The following is a 25,424-nucleotide window of genomic DNA, read 5'->3' as shown; positions in this document are numbered from 1 at the left end:
ACTGGGTCACTAACTGTAACATTTGTTCCTCTGTCTTTTGGTGAGAGGCCAACAAATTTACTATAGTGCGAAAAACTTCCTCCATTTTTTATAGAGGGAGGGGTATGTACAAGTGTAGGTGCTTTTAGATAACAAGCCAGTTTACACAAATAAATATTTCTTTCAGCAAAGCAATTGTAATTCACGTTCAACACAGAAAAATAAAACACTGCTTTTTTTTCTTCTCCAGTAATGCAAGGGTTAAACAGAACACAGGAAAAAAATGGCTTTTTCTCTTCCAGCACTGCAGTGAATAATTAGACCTCAGTAATGTGTGTGTCTTGCTCTTGTTCAGTCAGCAGGTGAACTTAATTAGACAGCATACTAGCTGGTGAAGATACTAATCAGCATTTGTTATATCTCAAGCACCTTAATAAAAACAAAGCAATGTAACTTTTTTTTTCTCAGTACACATAAACAGCTTTTGCACAATAAATTGCACAATGTCCTTAATATAACTGCAATTTTTCTGGTTTGCCAACCATACTCGCGTATACTGAACATTTTGCAGTGTCAGATCCTTTGATACGCCGTGGGCGTCTAGCAAATGCACTGCGACACAGTAGTGCAGAGTCCCCATACGGGCCATCACATGTAACACGGGGTATTGAAATGAGGACTCCAGACAGGCAGGTACTTAGTAAAGCAATGTATTTTTAATGGTAGCAGATACTGCACCTTAGCATACGTGAGCATAGGCCTGGACACACACAGGCAGATAACAGAAAATAAGCAAACAGCATAAAAGTAAATGTCTCAGCACCTCTTGTGCTAATGTCTGTGGACCCTCCAGGTCCTGGTACCCTAATGCTAACCACCCCCCAGCCTATCGCCTAGCCAGTTTGGCAGCAGGAGCAATGAGCAACAGGTATGTGAGAGTTTTAAACCAATCCTGTGCTGCTGACTTCCTGCTGGCTCTGGGCGACCTGGAAAACAAGGAGTTCCATATCTCCACTTTGACCTGTGCAGCCCAGAAAACCTGGAATTCCAAACTTCTATTGTAACTGCAGAATGTGCAAGTCTTGTTTTCCTCTCCCTTGGAGGGAGCTTATCCCATCAGAATGTGGGCATTTCAGGTGAGAGACAACCCCCCTCCCCACAGTAGACAAACACTCTCTTCCTGCTGTGTTTGAGAGTACAGGCCTCACCCATCCAGAGACAGCAGCCCAAACTAGAGCAGGGATAATCTAATACAAGAATCGCCAGAAATTATGCAAAGTTGTTAGAAGTTTTTAAACGGGTTGCGTATGGGACACCAGCAGTTCGGATGTCAGCACGCCAAAAACACCGACGGCGGCATCCCGATGCTCAGAATCCCGACTGGGGCTAGGTAAGTATCCTAAACCTCCCCCCTTCACCCCCTAACCCAGCGTTCCTGCATCCTAACCATCCCTACCCCGCACCCTAAACCTAACCCTCTCCCCTTAGTGCCTAAATTTAACACACCTCTCTTAGTGCCTAACCTTAGCCTCCCCATGTCAGCAGCCTAACCCTAACCTCCCCCCTCCCGCAGCCTAACCCTAACCCCCAACATGGTGCTGAAACCTAACCCCCCCCCCGTGGCTAACAGCTAACCCGGCCCGCTATACTTACGATTGGGAATGACGGCTGTCAGGATTTTGGCATCTCAACTGATGTCGGGATTTCGGTGCTCTGGCCACCGGCCGGGATTCCGACGCTGGGATTTTGACCACCAGCATTGCGATCGTATGTAAATTGACTACATCCCATTTTTAGCAATAGTATGTTTTTCAATATATGATTTAAGTATCGCCCAAAGAAATTGGTATTATTTGAAATAGAATTTTTTGTCATGTCACAGAACTAAAACAGATGATTTTGCAAAGAACTTGTTTGTGAGCATCTTTCTCAGATGCTAATTCTAAATATGAATGTCCTGAATGTAATTAGATATCGTGTCTTTCAGAAACCACAGATCGCCCTCAAAGTGAATTACATCCACTGCTTTATTTGTGTGTGATCTTTCTATCCCTTTCAAGTCTGGATATTTGGCAAGACACTGTTTAGCAGTCTTTCATGCCAACATTAAACAAATTGGGTTTGTTAGATCGTGTTTGTTACACAGTAACTAGAATTTATTTATAACGATGTTAGCAAACATTTGGCTGCTTTAAATAGCAGTAGTATGGGGTGTTTAACATGTCTTTAAAATCTGTACCATTAGTAAGTGAATGGAAGGTTTATTGTGATAAAAAATTGGCTTAATTTTAGCCTTTCCTCGAAAAAAAAAAAAAAAGTCTATACCGCTTCCTAGCCTTATGCTTCTGTGTAAAGGTGATGAAGGCCCAACAAGAGGATGACACTTACAGCAGGTCAGATGCTAGGATCATGCAGATACACTGGCCTTTCCTAAACATTGCTAATGCAGACGCTTTCCAATAGCAGTTCCACAAATATGCAAATGCTAATCTCAGCCTTCCCTTTCTGCTGGATGGTGTGATGGAGAGTGCGAGCGATGAGATGCCCACTGTCAGGCTCCGTGGTCTGTGCATATGCGATGGAGATTGTAAACACTGTAACATCTGTCACACCATTGACATTTGCGGTAGCCAAGGGTCTACTCTAGCTACTCTACTCAAATCCATCTAAACATGGCCTCTAAAGCTATGGATATGCAAGTGAGAACACAGCAGCATTCCCAGACACGACTGTGTCACTCCCATAACACACCCATGATATGGCCCCTTCTCAAGTGTTAGTCATGGTGTATGCAATTGCGAATGGCATCGTTCACATTGGGATTTCAGCGTAGGCAGGAAGGGTTTCTGGACTTCTTGCTCATGTGCAGAAGCAAAATATCTCTCACCTGCAAAAATATCTGCACTGCGTCCATCTCTGTATCAGGCCCCATGTTGGGAAATGGAAGTGGTTCCTAACTGCTATATGCTACCTACAGCCAACACAGTGCTATATTTTATGTGCTCCTTTCTGTATATTGTACTAAATAAAGTTAAAAATGTCTTTACTCAATGGAGGTTTGCAAGTTTAGATTTTTGATCAAATCATACTAAAACTACTCAAAATATATAATAGAAGCAATATACATATAATAAAATGAATACTCAGATGAGTATTTTAGGCACTATGGGCCTGATACAGAGTTGTACGCTGTCGCTGTCCACATCTGCGTACATTTATGCAACATCGGACGCAGATCAGGCAAACATCGGCTTATCGAGTAAGTCTATGGTCCCTCAGAATGGCCGCCATAACTGAGACGCCAGAGCCCTGTTTCCTACATACGGGATCGCAGATGCAGAATTTGGCGCGCCCATGGAAAGGTCAAAACACGCCTGCATTTTAACCGACACTCCCCATTGCCTCCCCCAAACACTCCCTGCCTGTCACTCACACTGCAAATAAATACTATCAGCGTGTGACTATGGTAATGTACCTTGACATATGCGCAGTTGCAAAGAATCGCTCCATTTGCAAAAACATTGGCATAGAGTACAACACTCTGAATCAGGCCCTATAACTGTAATGGTAATAAGGTTACAGGGATCAGTACTAGCAATTAGGATATTCTTTACTGGAGTTCTTATTAGAGAGTGGGAAGAATTTATCTAGCATGTGTCACTGCTTTTGGTGTGATTTCAGACCATTTTAAAGTTAGCGGATTTATCAAACCAAAATTGTTGAAAAATTGCCACAAAACAGTTATTTAGAAATGTGAGAACTGATATGTTCCCCTTTAATAAATAAAACATATATTTGTACCTTAATATCTGTTCCCCCTTTATAATTAATATTCACATCGGTCTCCCTTCCTAATAAAAATTATAGCTGTGCCTCCCTCATACAATAATTTTTCATTATTATTACATTTTTTTATGTACCCCCTTTATTTATAATATAATGAAGGCTTAACCAGATTGTCTGTAGAGTAGTAAGTAGTACTCATCAAACTATGCAAAATATGGGGGAACTGTAACCTTCAATGTTATATGTAACATTAACTAAGATTTCTATGGATCTGTCTTTGTACACTTGAGTTTCCATTTCAAACACAGAAATAACTTTATTTACCTATTATATTATTTTGTTGAGCTGCAACATTTTTGCAGTGATTTACATTAGACAATTACTGCTTAATTGGTAATCTTATACACACGCGTGCATCTATTTTGATTTGTATTCACTGTGCAGGGCAGCAGGTCTGTTACATGTGTGCGACACTGCTGCTACAACCTTCAGGGCAGCGCCAACTGCTGAATGTAACTTATTTATCCATGGATGCATCTTTTCACGTTTTATTTTTATTTTATATATGGGAGTAAGTTTATGTACATATTATTTTGTTGATGTGTGACATTGTTGCAGTGATTTATATGGCCGATAAATTGGTGATTATATTATTATTATTATTATCCTTTATTTATATGGCGCCACAAGTGTTCCGCAGCACCTTACATAGTACATAAAACTAATAAGTGAACAAAAAAAAAACAAGTAACTTACAGTACAGTGGAGGACATTATATACATTACTGCAATAGTGATTAAAACACTCACAATAAGCAGCAGGGAGTTGGCAGAGACGTGTTAGGTGCCCTTATGAGGAGTAAAGAGTAGAAGAAAGTGTAAGGAGAAGCACATGAGGGAAGAGGTCCCTGCTCGTCAGAGCTTACATTCTAAAGGGGAGGGGCAGACAGACAGGCGTGACACAGAAGGGGAAGATGGGGAAGACGGAGTATTATGTGGGTTAGGATGAGAGCTGGAAGGCCTTGATGAAGTAGTGGGTCTTGAGAGCCCGTTTGAAGATATGCAGTGAAGTGGAGAGTCTGATAGGGAGAGGGAGAGAGTTCCACGGGCAAAATCTTGGAGGCGGGAGTGGGAGGTAGTAATGAGTTGACAATAGAGGCGGCATGCATTTGTGGAGCAAAGTGGACGGGCGAGAGTGTGAAGGGAGAGAAGGTCAGAAATGTATGTGGGGGAGGATTTAGTGAGGGCTTTGTAGACGAGTGTGAATTGGCATCTGAAGGGGAAGGGAGGCCAGTGTAGGGCTTGAAGGAGAGGGGAAGCAGATGCAGAATGTCTGGAGGGGAAGATGAGCCGAGCAGCAGTATTGAGGACCGATTGTAGTGGAGAGATGTGGGAGACTGGGAGGCCAGCTAGGAGAAGGTTACAGTAGTCCAATCTGGAGATGACCAGTGAGAGGATGAGGGTTTTAGTGGCATCCTGGGTGAGGAAGAAACAGAAAAACATGCACAGATTCAGGCGCTCCAGAAGTAACTAAAAAATACAAATCTAAATGCAGCTCACCACTATGGGGTAGGCAGACCCCAGGAAAACTAGCAAGGATATTTGGAGGAAGTGTGGGAGCGCTAAAATATTTGAAGCCGCTATACAAACAATATAAAAACATCAATACAAATAAACACACATTTATTAGCTCAAGAGCATATAGTGAAACGATACAATTGTTAAAATCAATATAAATACAATTGTCAGAAGATGTAAAGATGTATCTAAGTAGAATGGCAGAAAAAAACCATCACATGAGATAGGGTTAAAAAAATATACTGAAAAAATGTCTTATGCAAAGTAGTCCTTGATGGTCTCTGAGTAGTAAAGATTTATTTAGTATAGTCTTGTTTAAGAGATAAATAGGAATGAACATGGAATTAAAAATAAAAAATAATAAAAAATTTAAAATAATCAGGTACTCCAAAGAGTCTTGAAGAATGTTAATGTGACAACCTTTAGTGTAAAAATATATTAGATAGTGCTAGCTTACCCGCTGAATCCACGTTGTAGCTTAATTGCCTAATGGTAGAATTATCATATAAAGTCTGTCTACTTTAAGGTCCCGGCCGGGAAGAAGTGGTATATGTGGACGGGTAGGATGGCTCCTGATGGTTGTGGCAATGTAGCTCTGAAGGTGGAGCGGCTGAGATGAGAGTCCGCTGTTTCTAAATGAGCAGCGTCTCCCTAAATAACAGTATCCGCCGGAGGTATCCAGGCAGGGAGCTGTTTGCAGAGGATCGCGTGGAGTCAGCGTTGCCGTATCTGGGTGCTGCCTGTGAGAGCCGCCTCCGGAGACTGCCTCTCAGTAGCTCAATGCAGTTCAATAATAATTCTCAAAGAGTCCTGTTATTAGGAGTGTAAGTGGGAACACCGAACACGTTTCTCGGCTCTCAAAGCTGGCCGTTTCCTCAGAGGTTGATAGGTTGCCAGATACGGCAAGTTTGTTATTGAGAAATTCAGTAAAAAATGTAGTGAAGTAGTACAGTAAAGTAAATTGTGCTTACCTGTCATCCTTAGGTTTGGTTATATACTGGTGGACAGGTTTGTGCTTCTGTTTGTGCACATATTTACATTACAGTGCCCGTAAAGAATTTAATATGGTGCAGGACCACCAACCTGAGGCACGCCTGCAAGTGTCCCGAAGCACCCCAGGGTGCCGCGGCACACAGTTTGGGAACCACTGGCCTAGGCAGAAGGTTGGGAGGGATTTCTGTACTGCCTCCAGTTGGCGTTTCTGACACGGTCGCATGAGATGCAATCTTGCCAGAAAAAGCCTAATTTGGAGATGCAATCACGCCAGACAAGGGGTTAATAAATCTGTTGGTATGGAGGGTGAAATCACCAGTGATGTGCTGCAGTTTACACGCCCACTGTAACAAAAGGACCTTTATAAACTTGCCTACTATGAATCAACTATAAAAACAAATATATAAACACGGGCTACAGATATGTTGTATCGACAAAAAAAAGTATTTCAGTTATTACACAATACATATATTTGTCAGACCACAGAACAATGGTTTGTTTTACAATGTACATTTCAAATAATAAAAGTGTTTATTTGCATTTTTATGTCTTTATTGATATGATTATGTATTTTTTGTGAGTGAGTTTAGATTATATTTGTTCTATATTTAATAAATATTCAAAGAGCAAAATTATATAGGTACCAACATCAACTACACTCTAGAATGTGACATTAGACAGCGCACCAAAAGCATTTCAAACTTCCAGGCTGTTAATCATTAGAGATCTGTCAAGTTGTTATCTTTTTCAGATAATACTTAGTGAGCTTACTTTCCAGTGTTGACGTTGATGAACTATGAGGTTTTTTATAAGGCTCAAAGCAGTCTTTGATCTTTTCAACAAAGCGAGCAGTTTGACAAGGAGATACTTCACCCACTTTAGGTTTGGTTTATTTCTTTGCTTGTGACTTTATTGCCATATTTCTAACATTAGCAGACAGTCTTAAATTGAAAGCAAGAAAGAAAACCTGTATTGTGAGAGTTATATTCATGGACCTACCTTGAATAACATAATGCAACCATATAACACCTTACTTTTTATGTTTGTACATTATGGAGAGTGCTCATACACATACACATACACACACTGGACCTCATTCAGAGCCGCTCGCAAAATGCAGGCGCTCGCTCATAATGAGGGCGGCCGCATCTAAAAAATTATCCGGCCTCCTGGCTGCTCGCTAGGCTGTGGGTTGCCACCCACAGCCTTAACGAGCGACCAGGTTGATGGTCGTGATGGTCAAGACCATCGCGACCATTGGGGCTTGCAACGAAACCCTTGTGGTAGGGTCATGTCTGCCGCAAGCCCCAGAGAGCTTTCGGCTCTAATAGAGACGGAAGCTCTCCCACTGACATCACTGGTGATGTCCGTGGGGCCGCCCACAAATGGCAAGCGTTTGCTTGGGAATGCCTCCATTTGTAAAACCACCCCCTCCGCCACGCCTACAAAATGGGGCGAGCTGTCGATCAACATCGACAGCCGCCCCTTTTCTAGTGAGCCCCGGAGCAAGAGAATTTCTCTCTCACTCCGGGGCTTGCGTACGCGCAGTGCGGCCGCTGCGCATGCGCAAAGCAAAACATCGACCCGCTTGCGAGCGCTCAGGTGGTTGCGAGCAGGTCTGAAAGAGACCCACAGTCTCCTGTAGGGGCTGCACAAATTAAGCAGGCAAATAAATGTTTGGGTTGAACAAACGCTTTAGGGTTGGCTATGGGAGTCAACTTAAACTGATTGGGGTTGCTCACATTGCATCCACCGTATGCACGATATGCTGCAAAAATACACACACATGATTGCGGGCAGTTCAAATATTGCTCGAGCTCCAAAGGCAGTGGACATACACCTTATGCTCTGCAGTGCTCAAATAGTTTCTGCCCAGCAGTACCATCAGGCATATACATTCTGCCCAGCAGTTCCTTCAGACATATACACTCAGGTGCATAAATATTGGGACATTGACAGAATTTTCATATTTTTGCCTCTATTCACCACCACAATGGCTTTGAAATGAAACAAACAAGATGTGCTTTAACTGCAGACTTTCAGATTTAATTTGAGGGTAATTACATCCAAATCAGGTGAACGGTGTAGGAATTACAACGGTTTCTATATGTGCCTCCCACTTTTTAAGGGGCCAAAAGTAATGGGACTATCAACTCAAAAGCTATTTCATGGACAGGTGTGGGCTATTCCCTCATTATTCCCTAGTGTGTGTAAAGGTGGTCATACATCAGACCCCGGATTTTGCGATCCGGCGATGCGAAGGGAAGTGCCGGCGTTTCCGGGTGGAAACGCCGACCTCCCACCATCGATGTTCTGCGATCCGTCGCCGGACCGCAGACATTTTCCATTTTAAATGTCGGCGATTTGACGATCGCGATCATTTTTTTATCGCGATCGTCAAATCACGAAATCCAACATGTTGGATTTCTGCGATGCCTGGTTGCCGCATCGCGGGATCGCGGCAATCCATCGCTGATGGATGGGCCCCATTACTCATGGAGAACTTGTTCCACACTTTTAGGATTTTTTTTTACTAAACCATCATTGCCTATGCTTGTCATTATTTGTCATATCAGATACTTTATGAATAGCTATCCTCCCTTAGCAAGATCAGTTACCATAGAAATGATGAGTGCAGTCCATCATATGTTTACATGTTCATAGATGTTGCTAAGAAACGTTAGTGATTCAGAGGAGGTCTGTTTAGCAATAATCTTAATATTCAATTATTTGTATTTTGCCAGTTATGCAAGAAAAATTCTGTCATGGAGAGCAGTTGCGTTAACATGCTGTCCCTGTGGATATATGCATTTTTACAAAGCCATGTATTTGCACTGCTGGGAGCAATGGGCAGTGTAATTGTCGAATGAGGGGAGGAGAGTGGGAGGAGTTACAGCCACCTGCTGAATGGATGAGATCCATCCGTCCCTGCAGTTTTCAGTTGAAATAAGGATTTTCCTCATATAACTATATTCTCAGGTGGCGTTATATATGGTAATCCTGCTTGCTACTAAAGCTGTCAAGTGACGGCAAAATTGTGATTTTTTTTTTTAATTAATTTTTTTTATTATTTCAGACTAAAGTCCTATTTCAAATATCACTGGTTATTTAAGTAAGATGTAGTAATGAGGTGTGATTATTGTAATTAATATGCATGTTTTTTTACTCTTTAACTGCCACAAAACTTTTCTGATTAAATTATTCATAAATATCATAAAAGTTATATTTTATTTGCTGTCATGTTGGCACCAGCATGTCACTTACTGTGACTTACATACTGTATGACTGTCTGTCACAACATGTGTGAGTGACATGTAGCTGTGAAAGTGTTAATCACACAAAACTACCTGATCTGTCAAAATGACTTTCTGCCACCACTAAGATTTAGAGGGGTATTCAATATGGGAGTGAAAAGTCCATGCTGGACTTTTCGCTCCACATCGGAGATTTTCCTGGGATAACGTATCGGGCGCGCGCCCGCTTTATCCCCGTATTCAATTAAAAAGCTACGAAAACGGGAGCCGGCGAAATAGGATCGGCGATAAAAACGGAATTTACCTTGAATAAATTGTAGGACCCCCGTAAAGCTGTCAAAACATGGGGAATCACTATGGGTACCCCTGTTTTAGCCTGCAAATGAAAGTTGGGGTTGTAAATAGCCGTAGCAGGTGTTTTTTTCTGACATTGAAGAAGTGATGCAGAAGAGCATTTTAGGTTTTTTTTTTTCCGTTTTTTTATTTGGTCCCATCAAATTTGGGGTACATGAAATGGGTACTAGCATATTTTTAAGTCCCTAAAATGTTTTTTTTTTAAAATTCTGCAAAAATGCACCTGCCGCTAATAATCTATTCTAGAAAACACCTGCCGCATACTTGCAGAATAGCCCTGAACCTATTTCCCTATTTTTAAACATTTTTTTCCTTTTTTTTTTTTTTTTTCACCCCAAATATTTTAATGAATTTTTTGGGGCGCCCTTATTTTTTTTTTAAACTTTTTTTGACAGTTATTTTTAAAATGTAATTCCCAGGGGTGCAGGCTATTTTTTTTTAAGCCTGCACCCCATAACCCCAATTCTGCACTTTTTTTCGCCACCTCTTCAGTGGTGAAAAGTTATCCCCATTTTTTTTCAAAGACTTTTCGAACCTGCGAAAAGTCTTTGAATTTAAATACGGGGATAATTGAAATTGGCGAAAAATGACGTAGCCGATTCTGAAATTTTCGCTTCAAATTGAATACCCCTGCATTTCCTTAACGACATTGAGCACCCACACTGAACCTTTTTCATCCCCGTACTTGCAGAACCTGACAATATAGTCAGGTTACCCTGCAAGTATGGGTGATAAGCGATGTCAACAACCAGTGGGAGCGCGCATCGGTGGTCTTTGACGGCATATCCACTAGCCGATATAATGAACGTTAACGATATCGTTATCGTTCAATTGTTAATTTTATCGGCTAGTGGACACGCGGCTTAACAGTTGACAGGTAAGCCTGACGCTATCAGTCAAGAGAGTAGTGTACCACAGTACATGTGTAAATATTGGTAGATATGCCTACTGCTGTTGGTTAAGGGAATAATGTAACAGTATTTTCTTAGATATGAATATTAACCAAATACACATCCAAACTTTCCTCAAGAGTGCATGGTGTATCTCTGTAAGTATGTACTGTATACATTTAAAAATAAGTTTATAATTTTATGGGACAGATTAACTGTTGTCAGTGTGCTATGTTGTAATGACTCCCCCCCACCCCTCCTTCCGCCCTTTGTACACAGTTAGATGCACTTGTCTCTACTGCAATGTCTTGAGAAGAGGTCGGGCATCTGTGAAGTTCTCTTTTTAAGTAAAATTAAATATTCCTAAACTAAAGTCCATGCTTTCATCACAGTTACAAAGGTGTATTGTGTACAGATCCTAACAGTCAGCATTATATATTAAATAACATTGTATATGGGGACATGCAGACGACATGTTTTCTCGGTTACAAAACAATTGTGTCTTACTAAAGAAAAGTGTGCTGGTGGTCTTACACTGTACATATTGGTGGCAGTTTTAATGCCCTGCTGTTTTCTGTGTCGACCATTCGTGTATCGATCTTTTGACTGTGGCGAACATTTGCCTCTGTCGACACAAGTCCATGTCGACCTTTTAACTGTCAACCATTTGACCCTGTTCGCATTTTGACCATGTCGACCATCTGGTGCCGACCTATTGACTGTCTATCAAAACACTGTAGATCTTCCATCCAGATACCTCTGTATTATAGGGGAACTCCAACCCAATGTATTCCATCTCAGTAAAGCTTAAATATCTATGAAATCGTACTTCCATCTGTATGCATGCCCTTATACATTTAAAAAAAAAAATGTAATCAATAATCGGCAATCCGTTGGAGGATCATGGAAAGACAGCATGTTAAAAATCTCTGACTTGCTGACCCCGATTTTTTTTTTGTCGAGATCAGTGAATCAACGATTTCCAACAAGTTGAATTTCCCAGATTCCCTGACTCCACAGTTGGTAGAACGTGGAATTGGGGCAATACGTTGCAGATATATGGGCCCCTTAAGCCAAGGCAGATAATTCAAACCTGTTTGGGCAGGATTAGAGTAATGGATATACCACCTCTTATCCAAAGTACTATGGACAGCCACAATATTGCTGGAAGTTGTTTGTTCGTCCTCCTGCTATGGACAACTATAATCAGATAATGGGAGAGACTCCAGGAGGAGACCCCACTCAGGCACTCTCACAAAGAGAAAATATTGACCAAAATTGGGCAATCCAATTAAGGTACTCTAGACCAAAGTGTACATGGAATCTTTTTTATGTGTAATCTTAAAAATAGCTATAGAGTATTTTCCTTTCACTTGTGGCAAAATACTTTGGAAAATAAAATAAACTGAACAAAAATTAATGTTTTACTTCTGAGGTTCCATTTTTAAACAAAAAATATAAATGTAATATAGTTTTTCTTTCCCCAAGGCTTGCTCATTACGTTTAGCAATATATAATGAACAATGTCCTTTTTAAATGACATCCTTAAAAATATGACATCATTTTTTTTTTAATTGAAAATAATACACTGCTTTTTGGCTGTTTAAATTACATTTAAGTTCTCACTGCTTGATATCAAAGAGTAAAGAAAATACTTTGACTTGAAGCAAAGATTTTCTACAGACAGTTTTTGGCTTAGTCTGCTAGATTTAATTCCTTGTTTGATCCTGTGCAGCCTTTGGCCAAAAACAACAGAGCTGGGTTTAAAGGTTATTAAATTCTAGTGTGCAAGGTATGTTTCCACATAAACCTATGTCAATTGATTTGAAAAAAAAAAGTTTATTGCAGATTTTTTTTTTTTTAAGTAACTGTAATCTTTGGGGTACTTTTGCTAAGTCCAAGTGTAACCAATTCAGTATTTGCCGTTTGTTTATGTTCCTTGAGCAGAATAAAAAAAAAGAACTAGAGTATAAAAACACATGCAGTTTGACTTCTTAAAATAAAATTCTTGTATTTCACCAAGATTTAGTTTCCTCTTCTATTTAAAAGAGGAAACACACTTCAACACCGAGAAGAAGTTATGTGTTAGGGATTCAGGATTTGACTTCAAACTTATCAAACGGTAAGCTGCAAATGAAAACAGCCATTATTAATATACAGTGCTATAGTGCTAATATTTATAATTACTTTTTTATTCATCCTTATTTAGTTAAAATTAGTTATAATGATTTTATGTTTTTAAAGGTGTTTTGCCTTATTGGTCAAATATTAATAATATACTAAGTAAAGCCTTTTCTCCTTGTGCTTTGGAATACAATGAATATGTTCAATTAGTTTTAGTGTACTACGTCATATGAACTTCATTAGGACAAGCAAGTTTCTATCGTGATTTCTGTAGTTACCCTCTAAAGAACCTCTTTTCACAAATCTGGGTATTATTTAACCTATAAAACTACATTGTCGCATCTGAAACTGTTTAACAGTTGGAATGGAAAATTCAGCTTCAAAGGTCTAAGTTGTGTTTCCAGACAGTTCTGGCTGGCAGTTCATTTGAAATCAAACTGAGAAGCGGAGTATGTTTGAAATGTATTTTTATTACTATCTAAACACATCTGTACACAGATGGTACACATTTTTTAGCATTCAATTGTGCCTAGAAATTTATTCTAATCTCGTGACTGTTCTTTTTCATAGTTGTATGAGGTTTCAACATTTCTGGAATTCTGTTACCATAAACTTTGTTGCAAAGATTTACAAATATATAAAAATTATTGAAATAGCATTTACATTTGATCTATTGTTTATGTAACATTTATTTTAACATGGTTATAGTATTACTTTGACCAATCCGTTATTGGTAGAGATGTACCATACTTTCATCAAGGAATGGGCAAGTCTATCTAATGTCTATATAAAGTAGACAATAGTATTAATTGTATACAACCTACCACCAATTCAAGGAAGTCCAGAGAATTGGTGAAAATTTTAAATACCAAAGGAGAATGATTTAGTTCCTTCCCAGTGGAGAAAGGGAAATGCATTCATGGAATGGAAACATTCCATGGAAACACATGCTCTAATATAAGTATCAGAATCTAGCACAGTCTAATGTATCTTAATAAGCACTCCAAAAATGTAATGGGCTGAAACATAGATGCCTCTACATTTGGAAACTACTACTTTAATTACGCTTTGGCCAGTGCCGGATTATAGGCAGGGAGGACGGGGCGGTCACCCAGGGGCCCCCACAAGTCTTAATCCAGCCCTGGCTTTGGTGAGTGCCTTCTTTTTTAATTTTGTATGTGTCTGTGTATATTTATTTCTAAAATGGGGTAGGAATATTGAAAAAAATGCCACGAACATGATTGGATACACTAGATCACATGACCATGCATTATTTTCCAAACGACCTAACACCTAATCTACTTCCCACTGTTAACAAAACCTCATCACAAAGCCACAGCTGTATAACGCCACAAGTGTAAACAATAACATCTCTCACAGAGACACTGCTCACAGAAAAGCAGCACATCACTGTCTCACTGACAGAAATAGACATTACTGACAGAAAAAATAAATGTCAAAACTACTACATAACTCAAAGGATCTGACCTCAATCCTCACCAAAGATTGACTGGTACAATGATGATATATTCAAAGAACTTCAACTGGACTTACCTAAGCAACCACTTCAGAATCCAGCACAGCAAACAGTGAGAAGATATGCCAGCCTACATGTTTTCTTTCCAAAATTAACCACTATTAAAGTGACAATAGCCATTAACTGTTTAAACAGCCTATTCTGAATGTTCAACTGTTTTATTCACTTTCACTGTTATCCAGTTAAATGTTTATTAAAGATAGTTCAAATTAAATCATCTATTCTGAACTATGTGTATCTCCTATTCTATATCTGTTTCACCCTACGTCTTCTCCACATAGAACTATATTGTCACAACAGGGGCCATTTTATAAGATAGATATACCACTGCGGTCACGCTTTGATATATGCATACCTTGGGTGGTGGAACACACACTAAGGAATGCGTATATCACAGCGTGTCCACATACCCAAGAGTGGTATATACACAAACACAACCGTTCAAAATGTTTCAATAGAACACCCCCATTTTTCCCGTTATTGAAAATTGGACATAAAAAAGGAATCGGAGGGGGAAATTCAATTGTTTCAATTTTATTAAAGAGTTTGCAATGCAAATACAGAGACACAATAGCATGTGATAGTATTCAATAACCATGACAGTATACAAACCAAAGTAACCAGAATATTGCAATATACACTGTATGGAGTAAAAAAAAAAACACATATGGCCTTATATGAACCATCACATAAGAAATACAAAATTAAAATAATTATCTAAGATAACAATTACAAAATAATAATAATAATAAAAAAAAAAAAAAGATAGTAAAAGAAAAAACAGGTGAGAAAGTAAGGGAGAAAGTGACAGGTTGAGAGAGGGAGATGGGGGGAGGAGGAAATTGTCCACCGGGAATCTGAGGACCAAAAAGCAGAAATCAAATTGTCAAGGGCATGTGGGAATTAGTGTTATACGACTCCCATTAGAGATTTATAGCGGGCCGACTCACAAAATTCCAACCAATAAAACCAAACCTTCAAGTAATTTTAGGACTGATCAGCAGAAGACAGTATAATCTCATCCATTGAACGATTTAGTTCAATCCTTTGGAACAAATCAACTAGAGTCGGGGGGGAGTTAGACGTCCATCACATAGGAATAACAGTCTTGGCAGCACTATTAAGGTACTTCAAAAGGGATTTTTTTGGCATACAGATAAAGGCAACCAAAGCCACTCCATCCCAAAAGGGCCTAAGAACTGGACATGACCACCAAATGTGAAGAGGATTACCCAAGTCTTTACCACATCCCCAACAACATGCCGACACCCCATGGTACATTTTAGATAAAACTGATGGACAACGATACCAACGAGAGACTATTTTAAAATGTTGGTGGAGCTACTCCAGGATTTCTCAAAAATAGATGTCCATTGAGTAACACTAATGTCAGTTCCAAGATCTCTCTCTCACTTTTTAGTAAAGTTTGGCAATGAGGAAATGTTCTATCAGGAGTGTATATATATATATATATATATATATATATATATATATATATATATATATATATATATATAGTCAGGTGCATAAATATTGGGACATTGACAGAATTTTCATATTTTGGCCTCTATTCACCACCACAATGACTTTGAAATGTAACAAACAAGATGTGCTTTAACTGCAGACTTTCAGATTTAATTTGAGGGTAATTACATCCAAATCAGGTGAACGGTGTAGGAATTACAACGGTTTCTATATGTGCCTCCCACTTTTTAAGCGGCCAAAAGTAATGGGACAAACTAAACAATCCTAAATATAACTTTCACTTTTTAATACTTTGTTGCAAATCCTTTGCAGACAATTACAGCCTGAAGTCTGGAATGCATAGACATCACCAGATGCTGGGTTTCATCCCTGGTGATGCTCTGCCAGGCCTCTACTGCAAATGTCTTCAGTTCCTGCTTGTTCTTGGGGCATTTTCCCTTCAGTTTTGTCTTCATCAAGTGAAATGCATGCTCAATTGGATTCAGGTCAGGGCATTGACTTGGCCATTGCATAACATTCCACTTTTTAGCCTTAAAAAACTCTTTGGTTGCTTTTGCAGTATGCTTCGGGTCATTGTCCATCTGCACTGTGAAGCGCCGTCCAATGAGTTCTGAAGCATTTGACTGAATATGAGCATATAATATTGCCCGAAACACTTCAGAATTCATTCTGCTGCTTTTGTCAGCAGTCACAACATCAATAAATACAAGGGAACCAGTCCCATTGGCAGCCATACATGCCCACGCCATGACACTACCACCACCATGCTTCACTGATGAGGTGGTATGTTTTGGATCATGAGCAGTTCTTTTCCTTCTCCATACTCTTCTCTTCCCATCACTCTGGTACAAGTTGATCTTTGTCTCATCTCATCCACAGGATGTTGTTCCAGAACTGTAATGGCTTTTTTAGATGTTGTTTGGCAAACTCTAATCTGGTCTTCCTGTTTTTGTGGCTCACCAATGGTTTACATCTTGTGGTGAACCCTCTATATTCACTCTTGTGAAGTCTTCTCTTGATTGTTGACTTTGACACATATACACCTACCTCCTGGAGAGTGTACTTGATTTGGCCAACTGTTGTGAAGGGGTTTTTCTTCACCAGGGAAATAATTCTTCTGTCATCCACCACAGTTGTTTTCCGTGATCTTCCGGGTGTTTTGGTGTTGCTGAGCTCTCTGGTGCGTTCTTTCTTTTTAAGAATGCTCCAAACAGTTGATTTGGCCACACTTAATGTTTTTGCTATCTCTCTGATGGGTTTGTTTTGATTTTTCAGCCTAATGATGGCTTGCTTCACTGATAGTGACAGCTCTTTGGATCTCATATTGAGAGTCGACAGCAACTGATTCCAAATGCAAATGTCACACCTAGAATCAACTCCAGACCTTTTAACTGCTTAATTGATAATGAAATAACGAGGGAATAGCCCACACCTGTCCATGAAATAGCTTTTGAGTTAATAGCCCCATTACTATTGGCCCCTTAAAAAGTGGGAAGCACATATAGAAACTGTTGTAATTCCTACACCATTCACCTGATTTGGATGTAATTACCCTCAAATTAAATCTGAAAGTTTGCAGTTAAAGCACATCTTGTTTGTTTCATTTCAAAGCCACTGTGGTGGTGAATAGAGGCCAAAATATGAAAATTCTATCAATGTCCCAATATTTATGCACCTGACTGTGTATGTATGTATGTATATATATATATAGTGGAACAATGTGAGGATGGTAAAGTTGGGGACAGAATCAATTGCTGAAATGGCGAAGGTTTACGAGTCCCTGAAGAAAGGAGATTTTGTGATTGGAGAAAATGTTTTTTAACCTGAAGATATCTCTAGATCTCATTATTGAGTAACTGCCACTGAGCTTGAATAACCTGAAAAGACAGTACTCCGGAGGTTCCCAACAATTGACCTATCCTGGATATCCCTGCCTGTGGCCAACAATTGAAAGCCAGGGTGGAAACCCCAGGGGGAAAAGCAGGATTGCCTAACATCCGGGCTAGAGGAGAAGGAACCATGGAGACGCATTCTAGGCCCCTAAGCCTTTTCCAAGTCCCTAATGTAGGTCCTATGGTTGAATGTGAAATGCTAGGTAAGAGTGACAACCGGGGCACAACATTGAGGGGTGACTGCAAAAAGGAGTCCACAATAGTTACCCACTGTTTAACAGAATTCATCCTGGATCAGTCCAGTATTCAACTAAGTATAACAGCCTCATCATAAAAACAAAATGCGGGAGCTGGAGCCCTCCCAAGTGTCTACGTCTAAATAGGACATCGTGTTTGAACCGAGCGTTTCCCCCCCCCCCCCAATTTTTCACCACCCGATGAAGATCCATAAACAAACCATGAGGAATAAGTACTGGCAAAGTTTGTAGTAGATACAGCTCCCGAGGTAAGATGTAAATTTTTATTACATTAATCTTCCAAATCCATGAGATGCCCTTACGTGTTCAAGTGGTAAACTACTGTTGGATTTTTGCAAGTAAAGGAGCAAAATTGAGTGAATGAACCTTAGAGAGGTCCCTGGGGAGAAGGACTCCTAAGTATTTTAAGTGTGAGGGATGCCAATGAAAGGCAAAGGCCTGTTGCAGACCAGCAAGAACCGAAGTAGTAACAGTGCAGTTCATAGCAACCGATTGGGAATAATTGATTTTAAAAAAGGAAAGTTTGCTAAAAATATTTCATCATATTAGGAAGGGAGATCGTAGGGTTTGCAATGATTGCTAGCAGGTCATCAGCAAAAAGGGATCATTTATATTCCGATCCACCCACCCGTAAACTCAAAATTTTTGGATTGGCTCTTAAGGCATGTGCAAGAGCCTCCATGCATAACACGAATATCAACGGAGACAGCGGACACCCTTTCCGTGTCCCATTAGATATTTGGACCGGATTAGAACTCCATTTATTTTTATTCTGGCGGAAGTTCCCCTGTAAAGCGCTAAAATTCTATGCAAGGAGGTTGGGTTAAGCCCCATATATTCTAACAAACCATGCCCAACTAATGCAGTCGAAAGCCTTCTCGGCATCAGTGGATAAGAGCAACGAAGCCTCTGGAGACCGGGTTGTTAAGTGGACTAAGTTAAGCATATTGGTTGTGTTGTCTCAAGCCTTACGACCCAAGACAAAACCCACCTGATCCGTATGAATCACTGAAGGTAGAAGTAATTTTAATCTGTTTTGGGGAGAGTGGTAAATCAAGATTTTAAGGGAAACATGTGCATGATCAGACCAGTTAAGGAGCCAATCCTCGCATCACTGATCATATGCAAATGTTTGTGTTCTAGAAACAAATAGTGTATTTGGGTGTAGACATTGTTTGGGTGGGAGTAAAAGGTGTAGTCACGGTCTGTGGGGTGACGTAACATCCACGTGTCAACTAGTTGGTGTTCATGGAGTAGATGTCACACTCTGCAGTGCTGCGAGTCAAGACGGAGGATTTAGAGGACGAGTCCACCAAAGGGTGAAGTGTCCAATTAAGATCTCCCCCCACCATTAAGAACCCCGTTTTAAGAGTATGTACCTGGTCAAGCAATCTGTCTAAGAAGGCAGGTTGTTGTAAAAACTGAGCATGGATCTTGCAGTTAATCGGTAGGCCTCTCCCCACGTTGAGAACATGTAGGTCAACATCAGAGAGTGGAAGATGACGAGAAAAAAAGAATCGTTAACCCTTACCCAAACTATTGTTACTAAACTAGGAAAGGGGATAGTCACGACTGCAAAGCTGTGGGGTCTTACCTTTTCTAAAATGAGTCTCCTGAATAAAGGCCACGTCCGCTTTATCTGCCCAGAGCTCTCTGAGAAGTCTGAACCTCTTTTCTGAAATATTCAGTCCATTTGCATTGAAATTAGATTAAGTTTAAGAGTCATAACGGCAGACAGAGAGGAGAGCTCTCACAAGAAACCCCAACTACAAGAAATCATATAGAAACAGTAACACCCAAAATTTGGTCAGATGTATTAGGTCCCGGTGGAGGGATGAGAGGGGAAAAAGTAAAGGAAAAATGAGAGAGAGAGAGGGGACCAGAGAAGAAGGAGAAAGGAAAACTACAATATAAAAATTAGCAAATTAAATAAGTTGAAAACCAGCAAATGGAATACCGCTCCTAATAAGGATGGAAAGAAAGTCTTCCCAATATTAGGAAAAACATCGGCTGTATAGGGTCACTGGGGAAACAGCGCCAGTAACAGTAACAAACAGTAGATAGAAGACATTGCTTATCACAAAAATATAAACATTGGTAAATGTAAAGAAAGAAATAAGCCACAATGCTAAATATTACATAACCTAAACAGTCTATTAGACTAAACAATAGTTATCAAAATAATAGTAGAAAATATTCAACATGGTGACTCAATGAGAGTTAGACCATGTTGAATATTCCTAGAAATGCTAATAGAATTAGAAAGTTGCTGGATGTACAGGAAAAACACTGTAATATATGGATGGCCTATAGATAACTGAGCTTTCACAAAAAATCTATAAAAGATATATATATTTTTTTATCAGAAAGCATGGGGTCAGCCTCAGAAAATACATCAAGTGACATCAGGAATAGCTAGCGATTGCCGTCGCCTATATTGTTGTTTGGAGCCCCTCACCAGTTGAAAAGCCTCATACAGAGGAGAGACCTTCATGGGCTGAGGAACTACGTAGGTTTCAGTCCAATCTGGTAGAACAGAAGCCGTTAAGTCCATTACAGAGTAGAATGTGTCAAGATCAGATGGGTCCTGGAACACAGCGAATTTGCCATTATGCGACGATTGAAGGCCAAAAGGAAAAAGCCATTTATATTTCCTGTTATTAGAACGTAACACTTCAGTTAACGGCTGTAGTAGACGCCACTGATGAAGGGTGTGCCAAGAAAGATCCTGAGAAATCTGGACGCAGTGGCCGTTAAAGTCCACTCCTTCCACATTACACATTTTCCGTAGGATCTCTTCCTTCTGGGCATAATAGTGCAACCGACAAATAACATCCCTTGGTTTATTGTTATAATCACCTCTTGTTTTAAAGCTCTATATGCTCTATCAAATGTGATAAGTGCGTTAGGATTGCTGCCCAATATTTCATTGAAAATTTTGGTCAAGCGTCTATTAAACCCTGCGTTGGAATATCTTCAGGGATGCCCTGAATCCAAAGGTTATTTTGACGTCCTCTGTTATCTAGATCATCTACTTTATGTTGCAGAAGGAGCAGACCTTTAGCTTGAGCATGGAACGTATCTTGTAAATTTTGGAAATCCTCAACCATGGTATCCCTACCTTCTTCCAGAGTCACCAACCTGGTTGTCAATTGAGAGATATCAGCTTGGAGAATTGCCACTTCTTTGCGGACTGTTTCTTGGAGTTTAACTTCAGGCAACTCAAAGTCCCTTTTAGATGGAAGTTCTTGTTTAGTTGGAAGGGATTTGAGGAGTTGCACTATGGCTTAGAGGTCATGAGTCTCTGGCAAAGCAATACCGCTAGAATTTTCCGTTTGGGAAGGACACAGTAAAGGAGATGTATATGTCAGGTGCATAAATATTGGGACATTGACAGAATTTTAAGATTTTGGCCTCTATTCACCACCACAATGGCTTTGAAATGAAACAAACAAGATGTGCTTTCACTGCAGACTCTCAGATTTAATTTGAGGGTAATTACATCCAAATCAGGTGAACGGTGTAGGAATTACAACGGTTTCTATATGTGCCTCCCACTTTTTAAGGGGCCAAAAGTAATGGGACAAACTAAACAATTGTAAATCTAACTTTCACTTTTCAATACTTTGTTGCAAATCCTTTGCAGGCAATTACAGCCTGAAGTCTGGAATGCATAGACATCACCAGACGCTGGGTTTCATCCCTGGTGATGCTCTGCCAGGCCTCTACTGCAAATGTCATCAGTTGCTGCTTGTTCTTGGTGCATTTTCCCTTCAGTTTTGTCTTCATCAAGTGAAATGCATGCTCAATTGGATTCAGGTCAGGGGATTGACTTGGCCATTGCATAACATTCCACTTTTTAGCCTTAAAAACTCTTTGGTTGCTTTTGCAGTATGCTTCAGGTCATTGTCCATCTGCACTGTGAAGCGCCGTCCAGAGAGTTCTGAAGCATTTGACTGAATATGAGCATATAATATTGCCTGAAACACTTCAGAATTCATTCTGCTGCTTTTGTCAGCAGTCACATCATCAATAAATACAAGGGAACCAGTTCCATTGGCAGCCATACATGCCCACGCCATGACACTACCACCACCATGCTTAACTGATGAGGTGGTATGTTTTGGATCATGAGCAGTTCCTTTCCTTTTCCATACTCTTCTCTTCCCATCGCTCTTGTACAAGATGATCTTTTGTCTCATCTGTCCATAGGATGTTGTTCCAGAACTGTAATGGCTTTTTTAGATGTTGTTTGGCAAACTCTAATCTGGTCTTCCTGTTTTTGTGGCTCACCAATAGTTTACATCTTGTGGTGAACCCTCTATATTCACTCTTGTGAAGTCTTCTTTTGATTGTTGACTTTGACACATATACACCTACCTCCTTGAGAGTGTTCTTGAACTGTTCTTCACCAGGGAAATAATTCCTCTGTCATCCACCACAGTTGTTTTCCGTGGTCTTCCGGGTGTTTTGGTGTTGCTGAGCTCTCCGATGCGTTCTTTCTTTTTAAGAATGTTCCAAACAGTTGATTTGGCCACACCTAATGTTTTTGCTATCTATCTGATGGGTTTGTTTTGATTGTTCAGCCTAATGATGGCTTGCTTCACTGATAGTGACAGCTCTTTGGATCTCATATTGAGAGTCGACAGCAAGTGATTCCAAATGCAAATGTCACACCTAGAATCAAGTCCAGACCTTTTACCTGCTTATTTGATAATGAAATAACGAGGAAATAGTCCACACCTGTCCATGAAATAGCTTTTGAGTTGATAGTCTCATTACTTTTGGCCCCTTAAAAAGTGGGAAGCACATATAGAAACCATTGTAATTCCTACACTGTTCACCAGATTTGGATGTAATTACCCTCAAATTAAATCTGAAAGTCTGCAGTTAAAGCACATCTTGTTTGTTTCATGTCAAAGCCATTGTGGTGGTGAATAGAGGCCAAAATATGAACATTCTGTCAATGTCCCAATATTTATGCACTTGACTGTGTATATGTATATGTTTATATATATATATATATATATACAGTGTATATATAGTGAGCGGCAAGGACGGAGCTCTAACTAGGCACGTTGTAATCAATGGGCGCCCAGTTCAGCTATTTTGGGCGCCCATTCATTATCACACTCTTTGTGGGTAATTAGATCAGGTTTAGCGGCGTAAAATGCGGCTAAACCCATTTGGTACTTAAACCAGGCGTTATTGCACAGCTATTTGAGCCCTAATGGAGCAACAGCTGAATTGCTCCGTTGGGTGCCTGGCACTACCAGTCGCCGGTGAAAACAATTGAATCGTCCCCATAGAATCATTTTGATTAACAAAATTTTATCTACATTTTTGATTCATGAAAACAGCCAACTATTGCTGGTATAGCCACCAAACTTACTTGTAGCATTCTTTCTACAATGAAAATAAAATATTATTTTCAAGTTCACATGAATGTGTTCATATATAGATTGCTTTGCTGTCACCCTTCTGTCCAGTTCATCCCAAACCAGCTCACTGGGGTTTAAGACTGCAGACTGCACTGCCCATACCATGATTCCTTCCGTCTTGTTCTTTTCCTCAAAGCTAATTCTGACAGCCTGGAGCAGTGATGGAACTAGAGAGTAGTTATATGCTTTGCCCCCATCCCGGGACCCACCAGACCCTGAATTTGAGTGGGCCACTGTGAAGATCAGGAGATATAGGGGCTGAATATTTGAGTTGTAATATGAGAGCACAAGTAAAGTTTAAATATACACATATGCGCCATCAGAGCCACACATGCCTCTTTATATGCCATCAGACTCCTTCACAGGACGCCAGCATTTTACATGGGATGTTATATCATTAAAAGCATTGCCCTTTTAAATTTTGGGCTTTAACATGCCAGAAAGTAAATAAACCCCGCACACTGAGGAACAATCCTTTCACCTGCAGTACTCAATGATGTAAAAAAAGCCCTGTGTGATGTTCCAAAGATTTCAAATTTGATTAAACTGTCCATAGGACTTTCTTACAATCTTCAGTAGTCCACTGACTGTGCTTCATGGAGAAGAAATGAGAGGTACACTGTGGAATGGCATGTTTTGTTTTATCATGCATCTGGGTTTGGGCCCATAATATAACATTTTGATAGAAATCAAATGACCACACTGATGTGATTCAATAAGAATCACACCATCAAGCCCCCAGACTTGCCATCTCACTGAGAAAGAGGATGACATACAAGAAACATTGAAATTTGCATAATATTTCATTTATTGTTATTTATTTTTTTCTACCTCTAGCAGTTTACTGCTTACCTTTGTACCACTTCAGTTAATGCAGTGTACTTGAATTGCTTAAATTTCAATAAGTCACCCATAATTTTATTATTTTACCATACTTAACTTAAACTTATCCAACTAAAATAAAGACACTGACAACGATATAGATTTGCAAAAAAGAGGTCGCAGCCAAATTTATTGAAATCAGATTATGAATTAAAAATTGCAATGATCGAGCATGGTGGCGAAAAAGCAGTGCTACCTCGGCTACAGCCCATCTAAGAGTATTACTAAGAAGGAGGTGGAGAATCCACCACCCGATGTGAGCTGCCTTGAGTAGTACCATCCCCCCTTAATCTAGCACAGTGCTGATCCCTCCATAAGATGGAGACCTGGTCCTCCCCTAAGGCAGCAACCGACTCTCCTCTCTCAAAGGGGGGATGCTAGCCAAGTTCAGCTGCACTAAATTGAGCCGCTGAGGAGCACTGCTTTCCGCCAAACGGGGTCCCTAGACAATGAACCGCCACCAGCTAACAGGACCACTAACTTCTAGCAATGCCCGACAAAAGAGCCGAAACAAACAATGCCAAACCTTCCCCTGCCAAATGCACTCCATCCTCTCTGTAGAAATCAACCTCCTCGAAACGTATACGGGGGTGTTTAATGACACGCCCTCCCAAACCCTCCACATGACGAGACACTGCGGCATTCAATTTCCTCCTCACCCTATCCAAAGCCGCGCCAGCCTGCTCCCCTCGCCAAAACCTACGAGGAATAACCTCCGACCACACCAAATGCACCTGCGGCCAACGTTCGGCTATTACTTGGAAATCCCTTTTAATGGCCAGGATAACCTCAACGCCTTTACAAGTGCCCAAATCATTGCTGCCTAGATGTATGATCAAGCAATCCGGGGCACCCCATTTCTTCTCTGAGTCCCAAAGAAGAGACAAAAGACCACTCCAACGAAATCCTCGCACCCCAATCCAGCGTACATTACCGGGGCTATCACGAGCAAGGGGGTGCCTGCAAGCCCAAA

The 25,424-nt window shown here is 40.2% G+C and overlaps 1 protein-coding gene and 1 pseudogene across 1 annotated transcript in view; one reads left to right on the top strand and one right to left on the bottom strand.

The window, feature by feature from the left end:
- Positions 1-25,424, top strand: part of NKD2 (NKD inhibitor of Wnt signaling pathway 2) — a 126,546-nt gene that overhangs the window by 19,047 nt on the left and 82,075 nt on the right. The window lies entirely within an intron of this gene.
- The window catches only part of LOC148507717 (uncharacterized), a 34,669-nt pseudogene continuing 30,315 nt past the window's right edge, over positions 21,071-25,424 (bottom strand).

This window comes from Taudactylus pleione, unplaced genomic scaffold (assembly GCF_031769625.1).
Source record: "Taudactylus pleione unplaced genomic scaffold, aTauple2 ptg000386l, whole genome shotgun sequence".
In the NCBI taxonomy this organism is placed as follows: domain Eukaryota; kingdom Metazoa; phylum Chordata; class Amphibia; order Anura; family Myobatrachidae; genus Taudactylus; species Taudactylus pleione.
This window is presented reverse-complemented; position numbering and strand designations above follow the sequence as displayed.